Genomic DNA, 23589 nt, shown 5'->3' on the forward strand with positions numbered 1-23589 from the left:
GCTGCACCGTCCAGACATTTGGACGGTGTTGTGCCACCATGATATATGTATTTAATCCTGCCGTCCATCCGTGGCCCACCTCACACATGTGGGTAGGACCCACATTGATGTTTCTGCACCGTCCAGATCTTCTGGACGGTGGTAACCCACCTCGTGTGTGTACACAGTCCAGGGACTGGCCATTTAAATAAATAAATAAATAAATAATAATAATAAAATAATATATAATATACTATATATATATGTGCATTCACGTTAGTGGTGGGCCCCATTTGGGACCCACCTAGATGTATTTGTTATATCCAAACCGTCTGTCCATTTGGAGACGGTGGGCCCCGCTGTTGTTCGATCGACAGCATGTTATATGATCCCACCACGATGCATGTGTTGTATCAAAAACTGTCCGTCCATTGTGGACCCACCTTATATGTGTTTTACCCAAGCTGTCCACCTGTTTTGTCAGCGTGGACACCACCGAGATGTATTTGTCTCATCCACACCGTTCAAGCAGTGCTGGACGGTGCTGGACATGATTGGACTGTGCTCATTTACATGGGAAATGTTTGGACGGTGCTGAATTCACCTGGACAATGTTTGGACAGTGCTGATCATCACTAGTGCCATGTGCCCCATACAAGGATAGTGTACTGTGATACACATGTTACACCTACGGCTATTGAAATGATTTTTGGTGTGGTCCAAGCCCACTTGACGCCCATTGGTGCGGCTCATCCGTGAGGCCCATCATGATGTATATTTGAGGCCCATGTGCAGGGCCCGCCTGATGTATATGAGACTCGTTGTTGCTGCTCATTGATACGGCCCACTTAATGTACATGAGGCCTGTTAGAGCGGCCCATCCATGGAGCCCACCTGCCTTGTATTTGAGGCCTATATGATGGGGCCCATCTGCTTGAATTTGAGGCATTTGGGCAAGGCCCATCGGGATGTATTCATGGCCTATAGGCAAGGCCCATTGTGATATGTACTAGGCTCATGACGCGTGGCCCTTTTGATGTATTCGAGACCCAGATACGTAGCTCATTTGATGCATACGAGACCCATGTGTAGGCTCATGACGCGTGGCCCTTTTGATGTATTCGAGACCCAGATACGTAGCTCATTTGATGCATACGAGACCCATGTGTAGGCTCATGACGCGTGGCCCTTTTGATGTATTCGAGACCCAGATACGTAGCTCATTTGATGCATACGAGACCCATGTGTAGGGCCCACCTGTTTTGTATATTAGGCCCATGTGTAGGGCCCACCTATTGTGTGTTTGAAGCCCATGGGTGAGGCCCAATGTGATGTATTCGAGGCCCATGGGCGAGGCCCAATGTGATGTATCTGAGGCCCATGAGTGAGGCCCATTGTGATGTATTCGAGGTCCATGTGATGCGGCCCACAGTGATATGTATGTGGCCCTTGTATGAGGCCCATTGCGATGTGTATTAGGCCTTCGTGTGAGGCCATGGGCCCACTATATGTTTAACCCTATGTGGGCCACTTCTTGGGAGCAATGTTGGTTTAATGTCCACGTTGATGGGCAATGATGGTTAAATGTCCTCATTGATGGGCAGTGATGGTTAAGTGTCCACACTGTGACATTTTATTAGGCTTGGTTAGGCCCATTCTCATCATTCTTTAGTAGGTTAACCCAAACAAATGGGCCCCATTGATATTGTTTGGTCCATCATCGGTCGTCCATCTATGGACCTCGCCTCGCGTCGAGACTGATTGCCGATTAGCGATCGAGGCCGTTTATCTTGACCGATTGCCAATTAGCGATCGAGGCCGTTTATCTTGACCGATTGCCGATTAGCGATCGAGGCCGTTTATCTTGACCGATTGCTGATTAGCGATTGAGGCCGTTTATCTTGATCGATTGCCGATTAGCGATCGAGGTCGTTTGTCATGACCGATTGCCGATTCCGATTGACTTGACTGATTGCCGATTAGCGATCGAGGCCGTTTATCCTGACCGATTGCCAATTAGCGATCGAGGCCGTTTATCTTGACCGATTGCCGATTAGCGATCGAGGCCGTTTATCTTGACCGATTGCTGATTAGCGATTGAGGCCGTTTATCTTGATCGATTGCCGATTAGCGATCGAGGTCGTTTGTCATGACCGATTGCCGATTCCGATTGACTTGACTGATTGCCGATTAGCGATCGAGGCCGTTTATCTTGACCGATTGCCGATTAGCGATCGAGGCCGTTTATCTTGACTGATTACCGATTAGCGATCGAGGCTGTTTATCTTGACCGATTGCTGATTAGCGATTGAGGCCGTTTATCTCGACCGATTGCCGATTAGCGAACGAGGCCGTTTGTCGTGACTGATTTGCTGATTTCGATTACTGACCGATTTTAATTGTCGAGGCCGATTATCGAGACTTATATGGTGTATATGCGACCCGTAGTTGAGGCCCTTTGTGATGTATGTTAGCCCCATGTGAAAGGCCCATCGTGATGTGTATTAAGCTCTTAAGTGAGGCCCATGGTGTTGTATATTTGGCCCTTGTGTAAGGTCATGGGTCCATTATATGTTAGGATCTATGAGGGTCATTCTTCGGGGGTAATGTTTGTTAAATGTCCACATTGTCGAGGTTGATTGTCGATGCCGGTCATTGAGACCGATTATGAGTATGTGACTGCATAGCATCATGATACATGCCCATACGCATCATCTGCGTGTTTGTTATGAGATGTGGTTGATCATTGCATATTTCATTAGGCAGATTATTATGAGACTCCCTGACAGGAGAAGGTTATCTCACATGAGCGCACGGTATGTGCATGGTTGATGCATGACTGGATCGTACGACTCATGCATCTTGCATTGTGTGCCCTAGCGACATCAGGGTTGTAGCCCCCACAGGCATATCGTGGATGGCCAGACGGGACACCGGAAATTTGTTCTACATGGGGTGCTATAGATATCCCTGGGTGAAAGTCCCTAAACCCTCTTGGTTCCAGAGGTTGCTCCAACGTCTAGACCGAGTGGATGCATGAGCGCATGAGGGCCGTGTACCATTAGGCCGCGTCTCCCACTGTGTCGTGGTCGGTTGGAAGGGGGTGCGGCCTTACCTGCCCGAGAGGAGGGGGCAATGCTAGGCTGAGTCTGACCAGCTCGAGGAATGGGTCCGCTATCGACGAGCTGGGCCCGATATTGGCAGGCGGATAGTGAGGTCTCTTCCACTCACCTTATTGCGCGCGATGGGGCGGCAATCTGGTTTGGAGTGTAATAGACCCCGGTGATGATCCCAGAGAGTAACCGTACTGATATGTGGACTTATTGAGCAGGAATTGCATATTCATTCATTCATTCATTCCTTCACTATCCACTCGGGCTGGTGGTGCGTAACTATTTGTTACGTGTACCTTCGCATGACCAGGATTTCGGTTGGGCGCGCGACTAACCTGAGATTAGGAGTTTACCACATTGAGTCTGACTATCCAAATTTAGGTATGGGACTGGTTTGGATAGAAGTCCTTTGTGGTGGACCCCGTGGTCTGCGACACTACGTACTATCATCCCGACTTCACACTCCAGCATGGTCATTACATTCGCACCATATATTACATTGCATCCGCAGTACTTAGCATTTTGGGTTACTATGTTTCTGCATTTATATGGCCTAGACGGACTTAGCAGGATTTACATCTTGCTTTGTACCCTCGGTATCTGATATTTGGCTTTCTTTGACTCCTCATTTATATGGCTGATCTGAATTGCGTACTCTGATATCGTATGACTATGGGGCATACCAATATAATTCTGCTTACTCTGATTTCGTATGATTTATGATCTTGCTAGTGTTTCCGATATTGTATCATTATGGGTTTATCAGTATTTCCACTTACTCTGATTACTCTGATATTGCTTACTTGGCACTTACCTTGTGCACACACTTTCACCACCCTCTAAGCTTTCTGTAAGCTTATGCACGATAGATGCGTGCAGGTGTTATTAGGTTGCAGTAACGTTGAGCTTGGAGCATGCAGCAGATCTTCTGGAGCTTTGATTTCGATTTATGTATTTTCCTTTCAGCATTGTACTCAAATGATTATATTAGTGGATACGTGATGATGATGTTGCTTTTGTGAATTGGGTAATCTTGTGGTTATGCTTATTATGAGTTAAATGTACAAAAAAAAAATCCTCCTTGTAAGATCCCAAGATCGGAATCTGGCGTATAGACGTTAGGAGCCGAGAATGGGGTACTACGGAGGCTGTCGGCACCGGACTCGGCGATCGTGATTCCTGTGAATCCGATTTCCGGGTTTGGGGCGTGATAGAATGCCCTAAAAGGGCACCTTTTATAAGGCTATCTTAATCCCTTCCTGGAAGATTCAAGCGGTGACTAATCAGAGATTTGTTACGGGATTTTCTCTATTCAAGAGAGTTATGTACGAAAACTTAAGATCTGTCTTGCTTGGCCAAGATCTGATGCTATGGATGATCCTCTGATCGTTTGATCCACTAAAATAATGCATTTGATTGATTAATATGGCCCACCAATGATGATGGGTTTTCCGGTCTGTCGACAGAGATGATGGGTCCGATCATGGCGGATTACCCTCTATGGCCTGATCCTTTGATCTGGTCCTTTTGAACGGACTGGATGAGTCTATTGATCGATGTGGGTCCCACCTTTTGTTGCCATATTTCCCATACCAATGACGATTCTCGGTTTTCTCAACCATGCGGAAAGGAGTTTCTTGTGGGATCTTTTTCAGATAGGGTCGATGTTCACCCTAAGATGGATGTCTGGGAGGTGTTGAGTAGATCTGAGAAGGGTGTGGACGGCTAGGATTTAGGGGAGAAATTCCGCGTGGAATGTCAGCACATGACAGTATGAAATTTCCATTTTCAAAAAGTGTTGCATGCACGTCCATTTTGCGTCAGTGATTGCAAGCATGTACGTGTCTCCCAGCATGCTGGAAAAAATTATTTTGTACAGATTTGAGGGCCGTGCATGATGGACGGTTCGGATCATCGATCCGTGATCCGATGGTGGGCCTGAATTCAAACAGATGGATTTTGTTCGTCGCTGGCCGGAAAGTGGAGAGAAAATCTCCTTTTTTAGCTTTCATCAGGTCAAAGGTCATTTGACCGATTCTCTGCTTTGGTGTACTGCTGGTGCACCATCTCTGGTACACACATAATTTTGTGTGGGGTCTACTGTGATGTTTTCTTGAGAAATCTACTCTGTCCATTCCGCTCTGCCACACATAGTAAGGCACTAATCTAATTTTTTTTCCAACATATCCAATGATTAGGCGGCCATATATCTGGATTATGGCCCTAATTTGGAGACTCTTATTGATTTAACAGTCATATTGCATTTAATCTGATCGTCAACGGTTATCAAGGTTTGTAGTCTAATTTAGTGTAGACTAGATAACCCTACAACTTGATTAAGTGGGAAATTATGAGTTTAACTGAGTAGATTAATTCAGAATTTATCCTTTATGGTCCAGGGGTCCTTTAAACAATGTAGATGAATCTAATGACTGGTTTTAATGGTCAGACCCTTTATCGAATAATGCGATGTCTAGTTCCAATAACCAATCTCTAACCCCCTTGATCCATTGAAAATTTGATGACCGGATCATGAAGTCCTACTATAAAACTGTCCTAAAGTCGATTCCCTTTATTTCTAATTGCTCTAAATCTTATCTAAGTGGGAATCCATCTTTGATTTATAATTAGACAGTCAGATGGTTAGATCTATGAGTTGATTATTCTATTAGTTGGTAATCACCCCATTAGGGTTGTTGGCAAACTGAGTGGTGGATTACGTAGGTTATTTGTATCATCACACAAACATGCTAATCTATATTATAATAGTAACACCCGAGTACGCAAAAATATGGGATGTTACAATCTACCCTCCTTAAAGAAAATTTCATCCTCGAAATTGAACGGTCCTACCCATACTGTGAATGAGAATGTCTCTTTTACAATGTTTCTAATCATTCACCAATTTTCCCGTGAGGCATGTTTGGTAGATGCAACTGTCATTAAAACTAGGGTTGTTACAATCTACCCTCCTTAAAGAAAAATCTCAACCTTGAGATTGATAACATACATCTTAATGAATGACATGACAATTAGTAAAATTATATTATCACGTCTATGTCCCAATTATGCCATCATATCATAGATGCTTTATCTAGATTTCCATTATAACTCTTATACCTCTACTCTAACCAATCGAGCAAAGTATATAAGTTCTACTAGAGATTATATATCTTTTTAGTATATATTGAAAGTAGGCATTTATTTTAATGCCTAATGACGTCACAATTTCCATATAGTATTCATCGGCTTACAAGTTCATTTAGGTGGTCTTTAATAATATTATTATATACTACCTTTTATTTATCTATTATTATTATTATTATTATTATTATTATTATTATTTGCATTGTCTCTAACTAAAGAGACGTATGAGAGTATTCCGATTATAGTTCTCGAAACAATTCCTAAAATTTATGAAGTACTTAGATTCAACCAAATGTTCGACCTGGTGGGTAGGGAATTTCCTACAATGCCTAAGTTTGTTTCACTCACTGGGTGGTTTAACAAATTTATTTCAATTAAGGAAAAATTATGGGAAATTTTCAAGTCCTATATTTCTAAAAGTTTGCTAGAAATCAAGTTCAAGGAATATTCTTCATGATCCTAATCAGATTAGAGTGGGCATTTGTTCTAACGTGGCACCTAAATTTAGTTTCTAAGTTCGAACAATTATTCTCATAGTTTATAATAGGGACCTAGGTTTTGTTCCTAGGTTTGATGGTTATACAGGCCATCACCTAGAGAACTTAGAATCTTGAGTCTCTATGTTCTCAGTTTTCATAATTCCAAATTAATTCCAATCAAGTTTGGTTTGCCTATCCTAATGAATTCAAGGGAGCCTAAATTTGCTTTCTACATTCAAACAATTAAAGCTGAATTTTCCCAAGGGGCCTAAAGTTTGGGTCTCTAATTAATGAGATGTACTAGGAAAAATTAAATTATCTTTCCTAATGCAATTCATTAACTTTAGGGAGTGCTTATGTACAATTCGATGTACCATATAGTGTTAGGATTTCCTAATTAGTTAAGTTGTCTCATTTACTAAATAGTTGTGACAAGGTTATTTCTAAGAGATTTTTGGAAAATTCATATCCTAGATTTCAATTTTTATTTTTTTTTATTTTTTATTTTTATTTTTTGTTCCATGGGAGTCAAGTCTAAGGGATATTCTGGTATATTATTCTCCCAAGGTATCTAAGTTTAGTTTCTAAGTTCAAACTACTAATCCAAAATTTCAAGGAAGCCTAGGATTTGAAGTATCTATGTTCTCAGTTTTCCTTAAACCTAATGGAATTCTAAATCAATTTAAATGGTTACTCTAATGATTTCTAAGGAAACTTAAGTTCATGTTTCTACATTCTCGAAATTTCTCAAAGTATAGGGAAATTTTTCCTTAGGGTTAAGTTTTTAATTTCAACAACCTAGTTGAGACATTCATGGTTTGTATAAGTTACTTCCCTAAAGGCAAGGCTTGTCTAGACTTTCTTGGGTACCATCTTGTAACACCCCAGTTCCCGGAACTTGAATACACTACTCATTTTCCAAAAACCTGAGTGTTAACCTTTAAAATATCCTAAATTTCATGTACATTTTTTTTCTTTATCAAAGTTAACCATTTAACTGGAATAAAAACAATTCAAGTATAAGAGGGAGTCCAAATATACATAACCAAGGTTTCAAGTGATTACCCAAAAGCTTATACAAACAAATGTCTTAACTTATTATAACATGATAGTACAAATTAAAATAAACTGAAATCAGGAAAGTGAGTCGCAAGGTCCTTTGGCTCCTCCTAATCCACATGAACACAGTATGTACATCGTCTATGTCCTGCACACTGAATATGGTTTGATAGCGTCAATGGCTATCGCAGTGAGGTATACCCCACAAGATTTATCGTACCATCAAGATAATTAAGCATAGTTAACAAAGACAGTATATAACAAATATTACACACTGATTATCATGGGAATTAGATAAGGTTCATCAGATACGCGTTCATTAAATAAATCATCCAAAATAATCTTGTTTAAATGCATGGATGCATGCACATGCTCACAGACCTCTGGATGCACATTGAGCTAGTAAAAAGTTACCCAAGGAGAACTAGCCACCCGGAAAAATACTTAAAGGTACGCCCAAGGAGAACTAGCCACCCGAAAAAGGCTATGCAACGAGGTCACCCAAGGAGAACTAGCTACCCGGAAAGACCATATAATATAGATAGCCCAAGGAGAATTAGTCACCCAGAAAAGTACACAAAGGTGCACCTAAGGAGAATTAACCACCCGAAAAAGACCAAATAATATAGATCACCTAAGGAGAATTAGTCACCCAGAAAAGTACACAAAGGCACACTCAAGGAGAATCAACCACCCGAAAAAGACCATAATATATGCCTTGAAAATGCATGATTAGCCCAGCCATTATTATTCCAAATTCAAACAATCAATTTAGAAAAGTTCAAAGGTCACTATGGGGGGGTTGGTGACCCAGCATAGGCCGACAGCTGAGGCATAGTGTCCTATTCCACCATCCCTGGCTCATAAGACTAACAAATAGGATGTTTAAAGCAACCTACACAACTAGTGGCCAATTATAGTTCTACAAGTGGAACTGATCATAACAAGGTTATATGAAGGTGATTCCTTAAAGCCACATAGGGAAAATATTAAATCAGGACGCATAGGGCAAATAACCCATCCCAAGGATGTAATAAAAAGGGATTATCCCAAAGGTCACTTAGGCAGCGTACGTTCCATAAGATGATAAGTCCACATCAAATGTTCCATTTAATTTATTTAGACAAAGTGGCCACTAGTTCTAGGACCTCCCATCATTTCAACAAGTGATCATGAACGACAAATTAAATCACGTATAATATCGATATAGTACATGCATATCCAATGTGTTCATTTCAAATCAAAATCAAGGTATGTAAATCTTACTGCATATTCAAATATTGAATTTAAATCTAATTTATCAATCATCATAAGAAATCAAAATCTATAGAAGCAATTAACTACATTAGTAATTAATAAAGTAAATAAACAAAGGTGAATGAGCAAACTAATTATGAAGATGAAGAAAAGCTTGAAGGGTGATCCTCACCTTTAAATTAGATGATCGCAATACGAACGTTCTAATGCACGAATCCAACTCGAACGGGTTGGAGCTAAGTTCCATGCATCTTCTACCGTTAAGATCATAACTTTGGGCTTTGATCTCCTACGTGAAATTAAACTATAGAATTAAGGAAAATTAAGATTTACCAAGCAAGAGAATTTAATTCACCCCAAGTTAACTCAATTTGATCGACACAACTCGTTATAGACTCAATTCGGCCATAATTTGGATTTTAGCTACTGGGTATAATCATGGTCCTTAGAAATTTCACCCGATATCTGATTTCCATATTTAATACTATTAGTCTAGTCTAAACTATAATTCAGTTCAAATGGAAAGTGACTCACCTAGACATTTGCGTAGACCGCCAGCTTAGGAATCAACTGTATATTAGCTCGTTTTGAGATAGCTTGGTCCCAACCCAAGTTGACTCTAGGAGAACACATCTGAATATGGAAGGATTAATTCAATCACAACTCGAGATATAAATAATGAAACTTAGAAATTTACTTACCCAAAACCGATTCTCTACCACTTGATAAAGTCAAGATCTCTCTAATAGGGCATCTAGGTGTTGCTGAACCTAAAACACCCTCGAGATGAGCTTGACTTGGGTGAACTCGGCAGCCTCGACTGAGTTTACTCAGTGACCACTTTCTCAGCTTCCCTTTCCTCATTTTCTTCGTCTTTCTTCTTCTACCCTTCTTTCTTCTCTATTCTCCTTTCTCCTTTCTTTGTTTCTTTCACGTCCAGACATTCGGACTCAGCGGACTCGACCATTGACTCATCGAATCGAGTCCGCAACTCGACCAGCAATTCAGTCTGGTTAAAATGGGTGCGGTACTCGATGCACCCAGCTGATTCTCCCATCCTTCTTCTTTGCTCTTTCATTCTCTTCTCCTTTCTCTTCTCTTCTATCCCTCCTTTCTTCTTTCTTCTTTCTTCGGAATGCCAGCACACGATAGTAAGAAATTTCTTCTTTCTTCTTCGACTGGCTCAATGCAGCAGGGAGAACAGCGCCTTCCTTTTTTTTTTTTTCTTTCACTCTTTATCTTTCCATCTTCGGAAAGAATGACCTAAAAGGGCGCCTTTTATAAGGCTATCTTAATCCCTTTATGGAAGATTCGAGCAGTGACTAATCGAGAGATTAGTTACGGGATTTTCTCTAATCGAGAGAGTTATGTACAAAAACTTAAGATCTGTCCTACTTGGCCAAGATCTGATGTTATGGATGATCCTTTGATCGTCTGACCCACTAAAATAACGCATTTGATTGATTAATATGGCCCACCGATGATGATGGGTTTTCTGGTCTGCCGGCAGAGATGATGGGTCCGATCATGGCGGATCACCCGCTATGGCCTGATCCTTTGATCTGGTCCTCTTGAACAGACTGGTTGAGTCTATTGACTGTTGTGGGTCCCACCTTTTGTTACCATATTTCCCATACCAATGACGGTTCTCGGTTTTCTCGGCCTCGTGGAAAGGAGTTTCTTGCTGGATCTTTTCAACCCATTAGATAAGGTCGATACTTGCCCCAAGATGGATGTCTGGGAGGTGCTGAGCAGATCTTAGAAGGGTGTGGACGGCTAGGATTTAGGGGAGAAATCCCGCGTGGAATGCCAGCACACGACAATATAAAATTTTCATTTTCGTAAAGTGTTGCACGCACGCCCGTTTTGCGTTAATGATTGCAAGCACCTACGTGTCTCCCAAAGTGTGGGAAAAACATTTTTTTGTACGGATTTGAGGCCCGTGTATGATGGACGGTTTGGATCATCGATCCGTGATCTGATGGTGGGCCTGAATTCAAACGGATGGATTTCGTTCGGCGTTGGCAAGAAAAGTGGAAAGAAAATCTCATTTTTCAGCTTTCATCGGGTTAAAGGTCATTTGACCGATTCTCTGGTTTGGTGTACTGTTGGTGCACCATCTCTGGTGTACACATAATTTTGTGTGGGGTCTACTGTGATGTTTTCTTGACAAATCTACTCCGTCCATTTCGCTCTACCACACCTGGTAAGGCACTAGTCCAATTTTTTTTCCAGCATATCTAATGATTGGGCGGCCATATATCTGGATTATGGCCCTAATTTGGAGATTCTTATCGATTTGACAGTCAGATTGCATTTAATCTGATCGTCAACGGTTATCAAGGTTTGTAGTCTAATTTAGGATAGATTAGATAACCCTACAACTTGATTAAGTGGGAAATTATGAATTTAACTGATTAGATTAATTCAGAATTTATCCTTATGGTCCAGGGGTCCTTTAAACAATGTAGATGAATCTAATGACTGGTTTTAATGTTCAAACCCTTTATCGAATAATGCGATGTCTAGTTCCAATAACCAATCTCTAACCCCCTTGATCCATTGAAAATTTGATGACCGGATCGTGAAGTCCTACTATAATACTATCTTAAATCGATTCCCTTTATTTCTAATTGCTTTAAATCTTATCTAGGTGGGAATCCAGCTTTGATTTATAATTAAATAATTAGATGGTTAGATCTATGGGTTGATTATTCTATTAGTTGGTAATCACCCCATCAGGGTTGTTGGCAAACTGAGTGGTGGATAACGTAGGTTATTTGTATCATCACACAAACATGCTAATCTATATTATAATAGTAACACCCGAGTACGCAAAAGTACAGGATGTTAGAATTTATCCTCCTTAAACAAAATTTCATCCTCAAAATTGAACGGTCCGACCCATACTGTCAATAAGAATATTTCTTTTACAATGTTTCTAATCATTCACCAATTTTCCCGTGAGGCATGTTTGGTAGATGCAACTGTCATTAAAACTTGGGTTGTTGCATGCTCTAAATAGTAGAGTGTATCAAGTTCTCAATAAGAAAACATGTGTCATCCAAGAGTCCATAAATGTTGTTATTGATGATCACCTGAATACACCAACCACAAGTTTAGAAGATGATGAAGTCAATATAATTGACAAACCAAACTCCTCATCTAGTCAAATTAACACTGAACTTAGATCAGTTAAAGATCACCCTACTGATCAAATAATAGGTAACCCTCTCACTAGTGTGCATACTCAAAAATAATTAGAAAACATATGTAATTTTGTGTGTTTTACTTCCCAAATTGAGCCGACCAATGTAAAAGAGGCACTTAATGATGAAAACTGGATAGTAGCCATGCAAGATGAACTGAATCAATTCCTTAGAGATGATGTGTGGTATTTGGTTCCTAGACCTGATGATAAACATATCATTGGAACCAAGTGGATCTTTAAAAATAAATCTGATGAGTTAGGGAATATAATAAGAAATAAGGCAAGACTAGTTGTACAAGGGTACACACAGATGGAAGGAAACGATTATGATGAAAACTTTGCCCCAGTAACTCGTCTTGAATCCATCAGATTATTTATATCCATTGCATGTTTAAAAAAGTTTAAAATTTATCAAATGGATGTCAAGAGTGCTTTCTTGAACCGTAATTTACATGAATAAGTTTATGTAGAACCGTGAGACACGTATCCTAGACCATACCATTTCGTAAGCTTTCGCGGTCTTCCCGGTCGAATTTCGGTAATCCGTAACCTGTAATCGGCATTTTGTGCATGACCCTGAGTCGCCTCCTGTCAATCTAAGTTGGCTCAATTTGAGACTTGTACCCTTGCGACTGTGCCGTTGCCACGATTCCGATGCCGCGTCTCGCGCACCAAGGTAATACTCGAGCCAGGAGATGTGGGCCTGCATTCAGTTAGAGGAAAATGCCATGCAATTGCAAAACCTAAGAGAAATCATATCAATCATGTCAAGTACATATCTCGTCAATCACCTCAAGCAAGTACAACCACCCCTCCCCTAAAGTCAACTCTCTCTCTCTCCACCCATCACACTCCATCACTCACCCATCCCTCTCTCTTACAACCTCTCTCTCTCTCTCTCATCTCTCTCTCATTCTCCCAAGCAACCCCATGAGCAACCCAATGTCCAAACTAGCTCTATGAGAGAAGCTTTGTGTGGCTCACTCCCTATCACCCAATCTAACCCTTCAAAGCCGATCTAAACCATTAGATCGACCCCCTTAGAGTTCTAAAGCCTATCGGTGAAAGGAGGAAGGAAGGAATTCGAGGTGGGTGATCTATCGTTGAATGTTGTTAAGGGTCCACTTGTGATGGGACCCATGTTGATGTATGTGTTGTAAAATAGAGGGACCCATAATGGTGGGGTCCCTCATCGCACGTCTCTCTCTCTCTCCCTCTCTCCCTCTCTCTTTCTCTAATTTTATGGCCCACTTAATCCATGTCGTCCACGGGTGAGACCCACCTCGCTGCCTATACAGCGGACAAGCCTGCTGCCCGTCCGTCTGGATAGGCCAAGATGAAGGAAAAACACAAGTATCAGCTTCATCCAAAAACTCTAGTGGGCCACGTGTGTGGGACCCACCATGATGTATATTCCACGCCAACCATCTGTGGCGCTTTACCGTCCATGTGGACGTAAGGCAGATCTAAATCTTAGTGGACCACATGTGTGGGACCCACTATGATGTATGTATCAACAATCTGCATTGTCTAGTGTCCAGGGTTTGGACGCTGGCCTCTTTTGGTTTAAAATAATAATAATAACAATAATAATATTAAAGTATATATATTATATATAATATACATATATATATATAAGATATATATATCTGGTGGGCCTCACGTGGGACCCACCTACTGAGAGAAGAGGGATGGCTGGTGTATCTCACACCAGCTATCCTACTGACATGGAACATCAGCAAGTTCCGTGGAACCCACCATATATGTGTATATCTACACCATCCATCTGGACGGTGCCATGTTCAGCCCCATCATGATGGATGTTTTCCATCCGAACCATCCATCCACTTGGTAATATCAGGACTGTCCATCTACTGGATGGTCAGCGGCCTCACCATGATGGATGTTTTCCATCCAAACCGTCCATCCATTTGGCAAGCTCATCTTAAGGCTTGGACTAATATATATATATATATATATATATATATATATATATATATATATATAAATGAAGCTGATCTGATGATCAGGTGGACCACACAGCAGAAAGCAGTGGGGTGTTGAAAGACTACCATTGAAACCCTTTTTAGGGTCATGGAAGTTTGGATCAATATGAAATTTGTTTTTTCCTCTTAGGTTAGGTCCATGCAACCTTATGAAGAGATTGGATGAAAAATAATGTTGTGGTGGGCCCTACCTTGATGATGTGTTTATTGCGGCCCATCTATGAGGCCCATCATGATGTATTTTTGGCCCATGTGCGGGCCCACCTGTTTTGTATTTGAAGCCCATGTGATGGGGCCCACCTGTTGTGTATTTAAAGCCCATATGATGAGGCCTGACTTGATGTACACAAGGCCCATTGTGATATGTATTAGGCCCATGTCGCGTGGCCCATTTGATGTATTCGAGGCCCAGATATATGGCCCACTTAATGTCTATGAGGCCCATTGGTGTAGCACGTTGATGTGGCCCACTTGATGTTTATCGGCCCATTAGTGCAGCCCGTTGATGTGGCCCACTTGATGTTTATCAGCCCATTGGTGCAGCCCGTTGATGCAACCTACTTGCTTTTTATCGGCCCATTGGTGTGGCCCGTTGATGCGACCCACTTAATGTTTATCGACCCATTAGTGTGATCCGTTAATTGAGCCCATTTGATGTTTATCGGTCCATTGGTGTAGCCCATTGATGCGGCCCACTTGATGTATATGATGGCCCATGGGTGTGGCCCATTGTGATGTACTGAGGCCCATGGGTTATAGCCCAGTGAGATGTATTTTCGGCCTATATGTCATGACCCACTATGACGTATTTTCAGCTCATGTGAGGTGGCTCATTGTGATGGATTTCAGGGCCATGTGCAGGGCCCACTTGTTATGTATTTGTGGCCCATTTGGTAAGGCCCATTGTGATGTATTTTTGGCCCATTGGGTAAAGTCCAATGAGATGTATTTTTCGACCCATGTATTGCGGCCCAACTGACATATATGGAACCCATGTACTGAGGCCCATTGTGATGCTTATGCGGCCCGTGAGTGAGGCCCATAGTGATGTGCATTAGGTCCTTGTGTGAGGCCATGGGCCCACGATATGTTTGGCTCTATGTGGGCCACTCCTTGGGAGCAATGATGGTTAAATGTCTACATTGGTGAGCAATGATGGTTAAATGTCCACATTGTGACCTTCCCTTAGGCCTTGTTAGGCCATTCCCACCGATTCCGATTGCCGGGGCTGATTATTGAGGCCGATTTCGATTGTCGAGGCTAATTATCGATACCAATTACGAGTATATCATTCGATACCGATTATGAGTATGTGACAAGCATCATGATACATGCCCATACGCATCATCTACATGTTTGTTATGAGATGTGGTTGACCATTGCATTTATCATTAGCCAGGTTGTTATGATACTCCTTGATAGGCGGAGATTGTCTCACATGAGCACACGGTATGTGCAGGATTGATGCATGAATGGATTGTATGATGAATGCATCTTGCATTGTGTGTTGTGACTACTGTACACCCTAGTGACATTAGGGTCGTAGCCTCCACAGTCATGTTGTGGATGGCCAGATGGGACACCGAAAATCTGTTACTAGCATCAGGCCGTTATAGATGGCCTTGGGTGAAAATTCCTAAACCCTCTTGGTACTAGAGGATGCTCCAACGTCTAGTCTGAGTGGATTTATGAGCGCCCGAGTGCCGAATACCAGTAAGCCGCGTCTCCCACTGTGTCATAGTCAGTTGAAAGGGGGTGTGGCCTTATCCACCCAATTCATAGTGGGTAAAACTAGACTGAGTTTGACGAGCTCATAAATGGGTCCACTATTGACGTGCCGGGAAGGTATTGGTTGACTATTGGCCAGGCAGATAGTGAGCTCTCTTCCACTCACCTAGTTGCGTGTGATGGGGTGGCAATCTGGTTTAGAGTGTAATAGACCCCAGTGATGATCGCAAAGATATACAATACTAATATGTGGACTTATTGAGCAGGAGTTGCATACTCATTCATTCATTCATTCACTATCCACTCGTGCTGGTGGTGCGCAACTAATTATTGTGTACCTTCGCAATGATAAGGATTTCAGTTGGGGCGCACGACTAACCTGAGGTCAAGAGTTTACCGCATTGAGTCTGGCTATCCAAATTTATGTACGGGACTGGTCTGGATAGAAGTCCCTTGTGATGGACCCCATAGCCTATGATACTACATACTATCATCCCGACTTCACTCTAGCTTGGTCATTTCATTCGCACTGCATATTGCATTGCATCCGCGACATATGGTATTTTGGGTTACCATGTTTCTGCATTGATATGGCCATTAGCATTCATGCCTTGCATCGCATAGCCTTGGTACGACTGGTGGCACTCATGGACTTACCAGTATATTTCCGCTTACTTTGATACTGTATGATTCATGATCTTGTCAGTGTCTCCATTTATTCTGATATTGCATGATTTATGGCATTGTATTACATACTTAGCACTTACCTGTGTACATACTTTCACCACCCTCTAAGCTTTCTATAAGCTTATGCACGATAGATGCATGCAAGAGCGTTAGGTCACAGTAGTGTTGAGCTTGGAGCATGCAGCGGACTCCTGAAGCTTTGATTTCGATATATGTATTTCCCCTTCAGCATTGTATTCAAATGTTTATATTAGTGGATATGTGATGATGATGTTATCTTTGTGATTTGGATATACTTGTGTTATGCTTCTTATGAGATAAATGTACGTTGGAAAATCCTCTTTGTAGAATCCCAGGATCGGAATCTACTAGGGGCTGAGAATGGGGTACTACGGATGCTGTCGGCACAGGATTTGGCGATCGAGATTTTTGTGAGCCCGATTTTCGAGTTTGGGGTGTGACATGAACAACCAAAGGGGTTTGAAGACCCTAAACACACTGATCATGTGTATCGCTTGAAAAAAGCACTCTATGGTTTAAAACAAGCTCCCAGAGCATGGTACAAGAAACTGACTAAGTTTTTACTAAGTCATAACTTCGCTATGGGGAGCGTTGATAAAACTCTGTTTGTTAAGAAAAATAATGAACACATACTTTTAGTACAGATACATGTCGATGATATTATCTATGGCTCTACATGTTCTAACCTATTTACTGAGTTTGTAGAGTTGATGAAATCCAAGTTCAAAATGTGCATGGTGGGGGAACTGAATTACTTCATAGGTCTACAAGTGAAACAACTTAAATATGGTATTTTCATTTCTCAAACCAAGTATGCTCTAAACTTGATTAAGAAATTTGGTTTTGAGAGTGGCAAGAACTTTGATACTCCTATGAGTACAACTCTTAAGCTTTCTAAAGATACAACAGGTAAGAGTGTAGATCCGCGGTTGTATCGCAGTATGATTGGTAGTCTATTATATTTAACTGCGAGTTGACCTGATATTGCATTCAGCGTAGGAATCTGTGCTAGATATCAATCATATCCTAAGGAATCTCACCTAATTTCTATCAAGAGGATTATTAGGTATGTCACAAGTATGGTTAACTTAGGCCTATGGTATCGATATAATACTAATGTTCAATTAGCTGGATACTCGGATGCTGACTGGGCTGGGAATATAGATGATAAAAAATCCACTAGTGGTGGTTACTTTTATGTTGGGAACTATTTGGTTTCTTAGCATAGCAAGAAACAAAGTTTTGTATCCCTATCCACAGCTGAGGTTGAATATATTACAGCCGGAAAAGCTTGTACTCAACTTGCGTGGATGAAAAGAATGTTAAACGCTTACGGCATTGTGCAAGACACAATGATTCTATATTACGATAACTCTAGTGCAATCAATATATCTTAAAAATCCCATCCAGCATTCTCGTACCAAACATATTGACATTTGGTATCATTATATTCAGGAATTAGTAGAAGAAAAAGTTATGTCATTGGACTATGTGCATACTAAAAATCAACTTGTGGACATTTCGCTAAACCACTTGACAAAAATAGGTTTTCTAAATTAAAAATGGATATCGGCACGTGTAATTATAACTGAGATTATCATGATTACATGCATATATTTTTGTATATTTTTCTATATTTTTTTTTAAAAATTGATAAGATATGCAAATTTTTTTGTGCTTGCATGACCGGTCGAGTACATACTCGACTAGTCGTGGCACAACCGGTCAAGCATGTACTCGACTAATCATGGTACGCAGGCTAATACCCCTTTTCAAGGTGAAAAAGTCATTTTTCTCCAAAAACCTCATCTTCCTCACTCGGCCCTTCTTCGACCCATCCAACCCATCTTCGATTCATGCAAGTGCTCCATTTTCTATTTCCTTTTGGATTTAGGATCCTTGAGTCTCGTCTTGCTTGAATCTTGCTTTTATTTCATATTTCCTTGTGGTTTATTGAGTTTTTTAGCAAAAAATCTGTTGAGTTTACATCCATATTTTCTTTGTTAGATTTTCTTGCTTAATCTTGCTATGGAAAGCCGTCCGAAGAAAACTAGAGCTTCAAGTTCTCGGACCTCTAGTGTTAGGGTTAGAACCCTACGGCCTCCTGGTGATGATCCTGAGTATGTGCGGGATTTTCGTCAACATAAGATCATTGTTGAGCGGCTGGTAAATGCAAATCATCTCACTCAATTTCATATCATTCCTCTTCTTATTGCTGTAGGATGGCAAAATATTTTGAATTGGGGCGGACCTGCATACCGTTCCATTGTGCAGGCCATGTTCTCTTGTATAAGTGATGTCTCAATTGAAGAATTGACCTTCACAATCTCATTCAGAGAAGGTCTATATAAGGTTGATCGATTTATTATTGTTGACCTTCTAGATGTGAATGTCAATGTTGATGGTATTCCAATATCCGTCTTAGCCGAGAAAATTACTGAATTTGAAAAATATCTTTTAACTCACAAACTATCCAATATAGACTCAGAATGGAACTTTAGGAATGCACTCCAGGCCAACCAAATGTTGCCCAAATACAGAGTGTTGCATCGTATCTTCATTTCCAATGTATATCCCAGATCCGGAAACAAAGCCGAGTTAACATCCTTTATGGTTTGTATTCTTCATTCTGCAATGCCTGGTACTCTTGTTTGTCTTCCCTCTTTAATTTGTCATATCATCATCTAATTTTGACTTCACCCCGGTCATAATTACATTCTGTTTGCTTATTTGATGACCACTCTTGCTTCACACTGTAATGTGGTCATGCCAACCGGTGAAGCACCTATTGCACTTCTCCCTTTCAACAATTCAAACATCAATAAGATGAATTTGAAGCTAGCACATGGACAAAAGGATGGGGAAGCTGAGGGACTTGGAGAGGAAGACGCATTGCCCACAGACACTATGATGGATGACTTATTTGATGAAATGGAAGAAGATGATCCTGAGGCTGTGTAATGCCCTTAAAATCGGGGGGTGTGTGATGGATGACTTATTTGATGAAATGGAAGAAGATGATCCTGAGGCTGTGTAATGCCCTTAAAATCGGGGGGTTCACACCCCCTTGGGATGCCGAAAAGTCATGGGACCCACCTCGGATCCCATTTTAAGTAGTGGTATGGCCCCCCGCACTGGTTTGGTACACATTCGCACTCCCACATGCAAATATTCACACTTTGGCGTGTTTTATGTGCGGAATTGACTGAATTGGCGTCTAAACTCGTCAATGGACGGACTAAGGAGAGATTTGGATCATCTTACACAATCCACATGGCCTACGGAGTGAACCACGAAGGTCGGTTTCGGCCGAATCCAACGTCTGACGAAACTGGAAATCCTATAACTGTTTCTACATTCTATCGCACCCTCCTAAGTCAAAGTACGTCAGTGAGCATCATGTGACCATAACCCAGGTCCAATTTAATCCAAATCAAGCTCTGATGCCAACTTGTAATGCCATGAAAATTGGGGGGTCGAGCATAGACTCAACTCCCGAGTTCCAACGCATCACTTGTGAGTCCCTGCCCAGCCAGGTTGGTGACGAGCCAGCTGTCAATGAGGTGGGTGTCCAGTCCCACATCAGAAAGGGAGAGCCTAAGATCTTGGCTATATGTGGGGCTTCAGCCTTCAAGGGTAAGACGCGTTTTATGGGTGGTTCGCTAAGCGCATCCACCTGCGAGAACAAAGCCGTGAAGGTGGACATTGTGCCAGCCAAAGTGGATAATATCTTACCGTTGGGACTGGGGTGTTACAAATGGTATCAGAGTGACGACGCTCTATCTCCCGAGGTGGGGTGAGTCCCTGCCCAGCTGGGTTGGTGACGAGCTAGTTGTTAAGGAGGTGGGTGTCCAGTCCTACATTAAAAAGGGAGAGCTTAAGATCTTGGCTATATGTAGGGCTTTGGCCTTCAAGGGTAAGACGCATTTTACGGGTGCTTCACTAACTGCTTCCACCTGCAAGAACAAAGCCGTGAAGGTGGACATTGTGCTAGCCAAAGCGGACAATATCTTATCGTTGGGACCGGGGTGTTATGGGCTGATCCTGACTTTTAGCCTTCTGATTTTGATAAGCGCCTTCGCTCACTAGAAGAGAAGGTGGATGGACTAAAAATTTCCCAAGACAGTCAAATGAAGTATATGCGTAAGTATTTTAGATGCATAACTAAGGGATTACACTAGAATGATCCATCCATTCCACCTCCCTCTTCATCTGGTTTTGATTAGCTCTCTTTATTATGTTGAACTTGTATTAACTGCTTAACTTTACTCTTACTTGGTGACTCTTATATTTGGACATATTTAAGTGTGTGTGATGTTGATACTCTACTCTATTATGTTTTAATGTGCTAACTTTCACACTCTTTCTTATACTCTTCACTTATACCACATTCACATATTTTTATCATTTCTTCCTTTGTCATTTTGTGACAAAAAGGGGGAGAAATTGGTTATATGATTACTTATTACTTAATCTGTTTATTATTATGATGTGGTTATGAAGTGGATGTAGAGATGTGGATATGCATGATATGTATGCATGTGGATTTTTATTTTTTATTTTTGGATATGTGTATCTTAATACAGGTCTCTACACCACTCATGTTGAGGGGGAGTAGATTAAGGGGGAGTTTTGATTGTTTGATTTAATATGAAGGAGTTTTTGAACTAAGTGCATCTATGTATTATAATAGGTTAATCTTCTGTAAGTTGGTTTTGTCACAATTTTGACAAATGGGGAGATTGTAAGTGCTATGTTGTAAATCTAGCACCATGTATTGTCAAATTTTGATGTGCCAAAACACTTCGGAGTGATTGAATTATTTTGATAGATGGATAGTTCACCTTCAAGTTCAAATAGATGGAAAGTTCACCTTCATTCGAAGATGAGCTTCGTGTTATCTACATTGACATTAAGTGTGCTTCAATTACCTCAAGCATGCATGTTCAACTACAAGAACGATTTCAAGTTCACCACGTCCAAGTGCACTAGCTCAAGCTCAAGTTCAAGTTCAAGTTCAAGCTCAATTACACTTGCTCAAGCTTAAGTCTGAAGACACATGTTCAAGACATAAGTTCGAGACACAAGTTCAAGTATACGAGGTCAAGCTTCATGCGCTTCAAAGTAACCTATCTATTGAAGCGACCAATGTTTTAATTTCAATACTTACATTTAAGGTATACATGACCTTAGAAAGACCTTAGGATTAGGTCATTAATATTACATATTTAATTTGGGTCATAGTACTTATTTTAGGCTTTACTTCGACAAGTCCTGGTTAGTGTTTAACTAGTCCAGGCACTGGCTCGACCAGTTCAGGGTTTTTCTCGATTAGTCCAGGATTTTACTCAGAAAATCAGATAAGGTTGTTTGGTCTTCGACCAGTCGAGTACCCTGCTGACCGGTCGTGGAGACTCGCTCGACTCGAACTCCAGCAATGCGAATTTTTCCCACTCGACTAGTTGAGTTATGTGCTCGACCAGTTGATTTGACCACTCGACAGTGTAACATCTCGAAAAAATCTGTACAAAGGCCCGAGTACCACCTCAGGCAGAAATCCCTAAGGACCGTATTCTGTAGAAATTAGATAAAAATTAATTAAGTACTAAACTGAATTAATAGGTAGATTAGCTTGAACCACTACTTATACAAATGGCAAGACCTAAACTCGTCAAAATCACTACTTATACAAATCACCATTTACACCAGTTATGGGCCTATATAATGCCCTAAAACCACCCCATTCCCATTCCATACGAATTTCTCAAACCCTAGGAGAGAGAAGAGAGAAAAGAAGAGAAAAGAGTGAGGAGAAGAGAGAGTTCGGGAGATCGTTGCTGGGATTCACTCCCACTACTCCACGAGCTGAATCACCTCTCCTGTTTCGCTACACCATTGTTTTCAACTACGATTTGGGTAAGAAATCATAACCCTAATCTTGATTTAGGGATCCAAGTAGAGTAATCAACGAAATAGCTAACCTATTTCATTGCTTAGGTGCCTATTGTTTAGTTTTCGAGAGCGTAAGTTTCGAACCGAATTAATTGAGTATTCCAATGAAAGGTGCGGACGATAAACATTTAGGTTATGGTTTTCAAGGCTTTCAATGTCAGCAATGATTTATGCCTGACTTGATTGCAGCCATATGATCTTAGTTACAATGTTTTCAATATACTATACATGTGTGAACTATGTTGAATATAAGGCGCATTCCATGTGTTTGTTGAAATGTTTGATTGAATGTGAAATTGTGATTTATGCTTGCCATGATTCTAAACTAAGGTTAATGTTTGTCATATGCTTTATAACCTAATTTGTGTAAGGTTTTGCTATAGTTCTTGTCGTAACTAATCTAGTCTATGTATTTAGTAATGTGTAGATCAAGTGTTTGATAAAATGTCTGAATGAGAAATTGTTGATGAATTGTATTTCATAAGGGTATTGAGATGGGATTCTCAATTACCTTATCTATATGTATAGTTTCCTTCATGTAATCTAAATTTTGATTATGTAATTTTATGGATGAAATGCGAACAGTTAATAGCATGTTCAATGCGTTCGATGAAATGCTTAAATGAGGAATTGATTGGAATTGTTTATCAAATGCTGATATGATTAACACATGGATTTACATACTACATTTGTGTAAGTTTGGGAGTACAACGTGGTCCAGGCAATCGGTTGTAATACCCCAGATTTTTGCCAACTTGGAGTTAGACGTACTTAGGCAATGGGTCGATCCTAACACCTTAATTACTTCTCAAAAAATCAATCTTAAAGTCTTAAATCCCCTTTCAACCCATTTTCTTCAAAAATCTCACCTTTCACCACCTTATTCTTTAAATTTTTCTAAGTACTTTCATATTAGATACTAATCTTAAAGTTTAAATGATGAAGAATAA

The sequence above is a fragment of the Magnolia sinica genome, chromosome 2 (assembly GCF_029962835.1).
Source record: "Magnolia sinica isolate HGM2019 chromosome 2, MsV1, whole genome shotgun sequence".
Taxonomy (NCBI): Eukaryota; Viridiplantae; Streptophyta; class Magnoliopsida; order Magnoliales; family Magnoliaceae; genus Magnolia; species Magnolia sinica.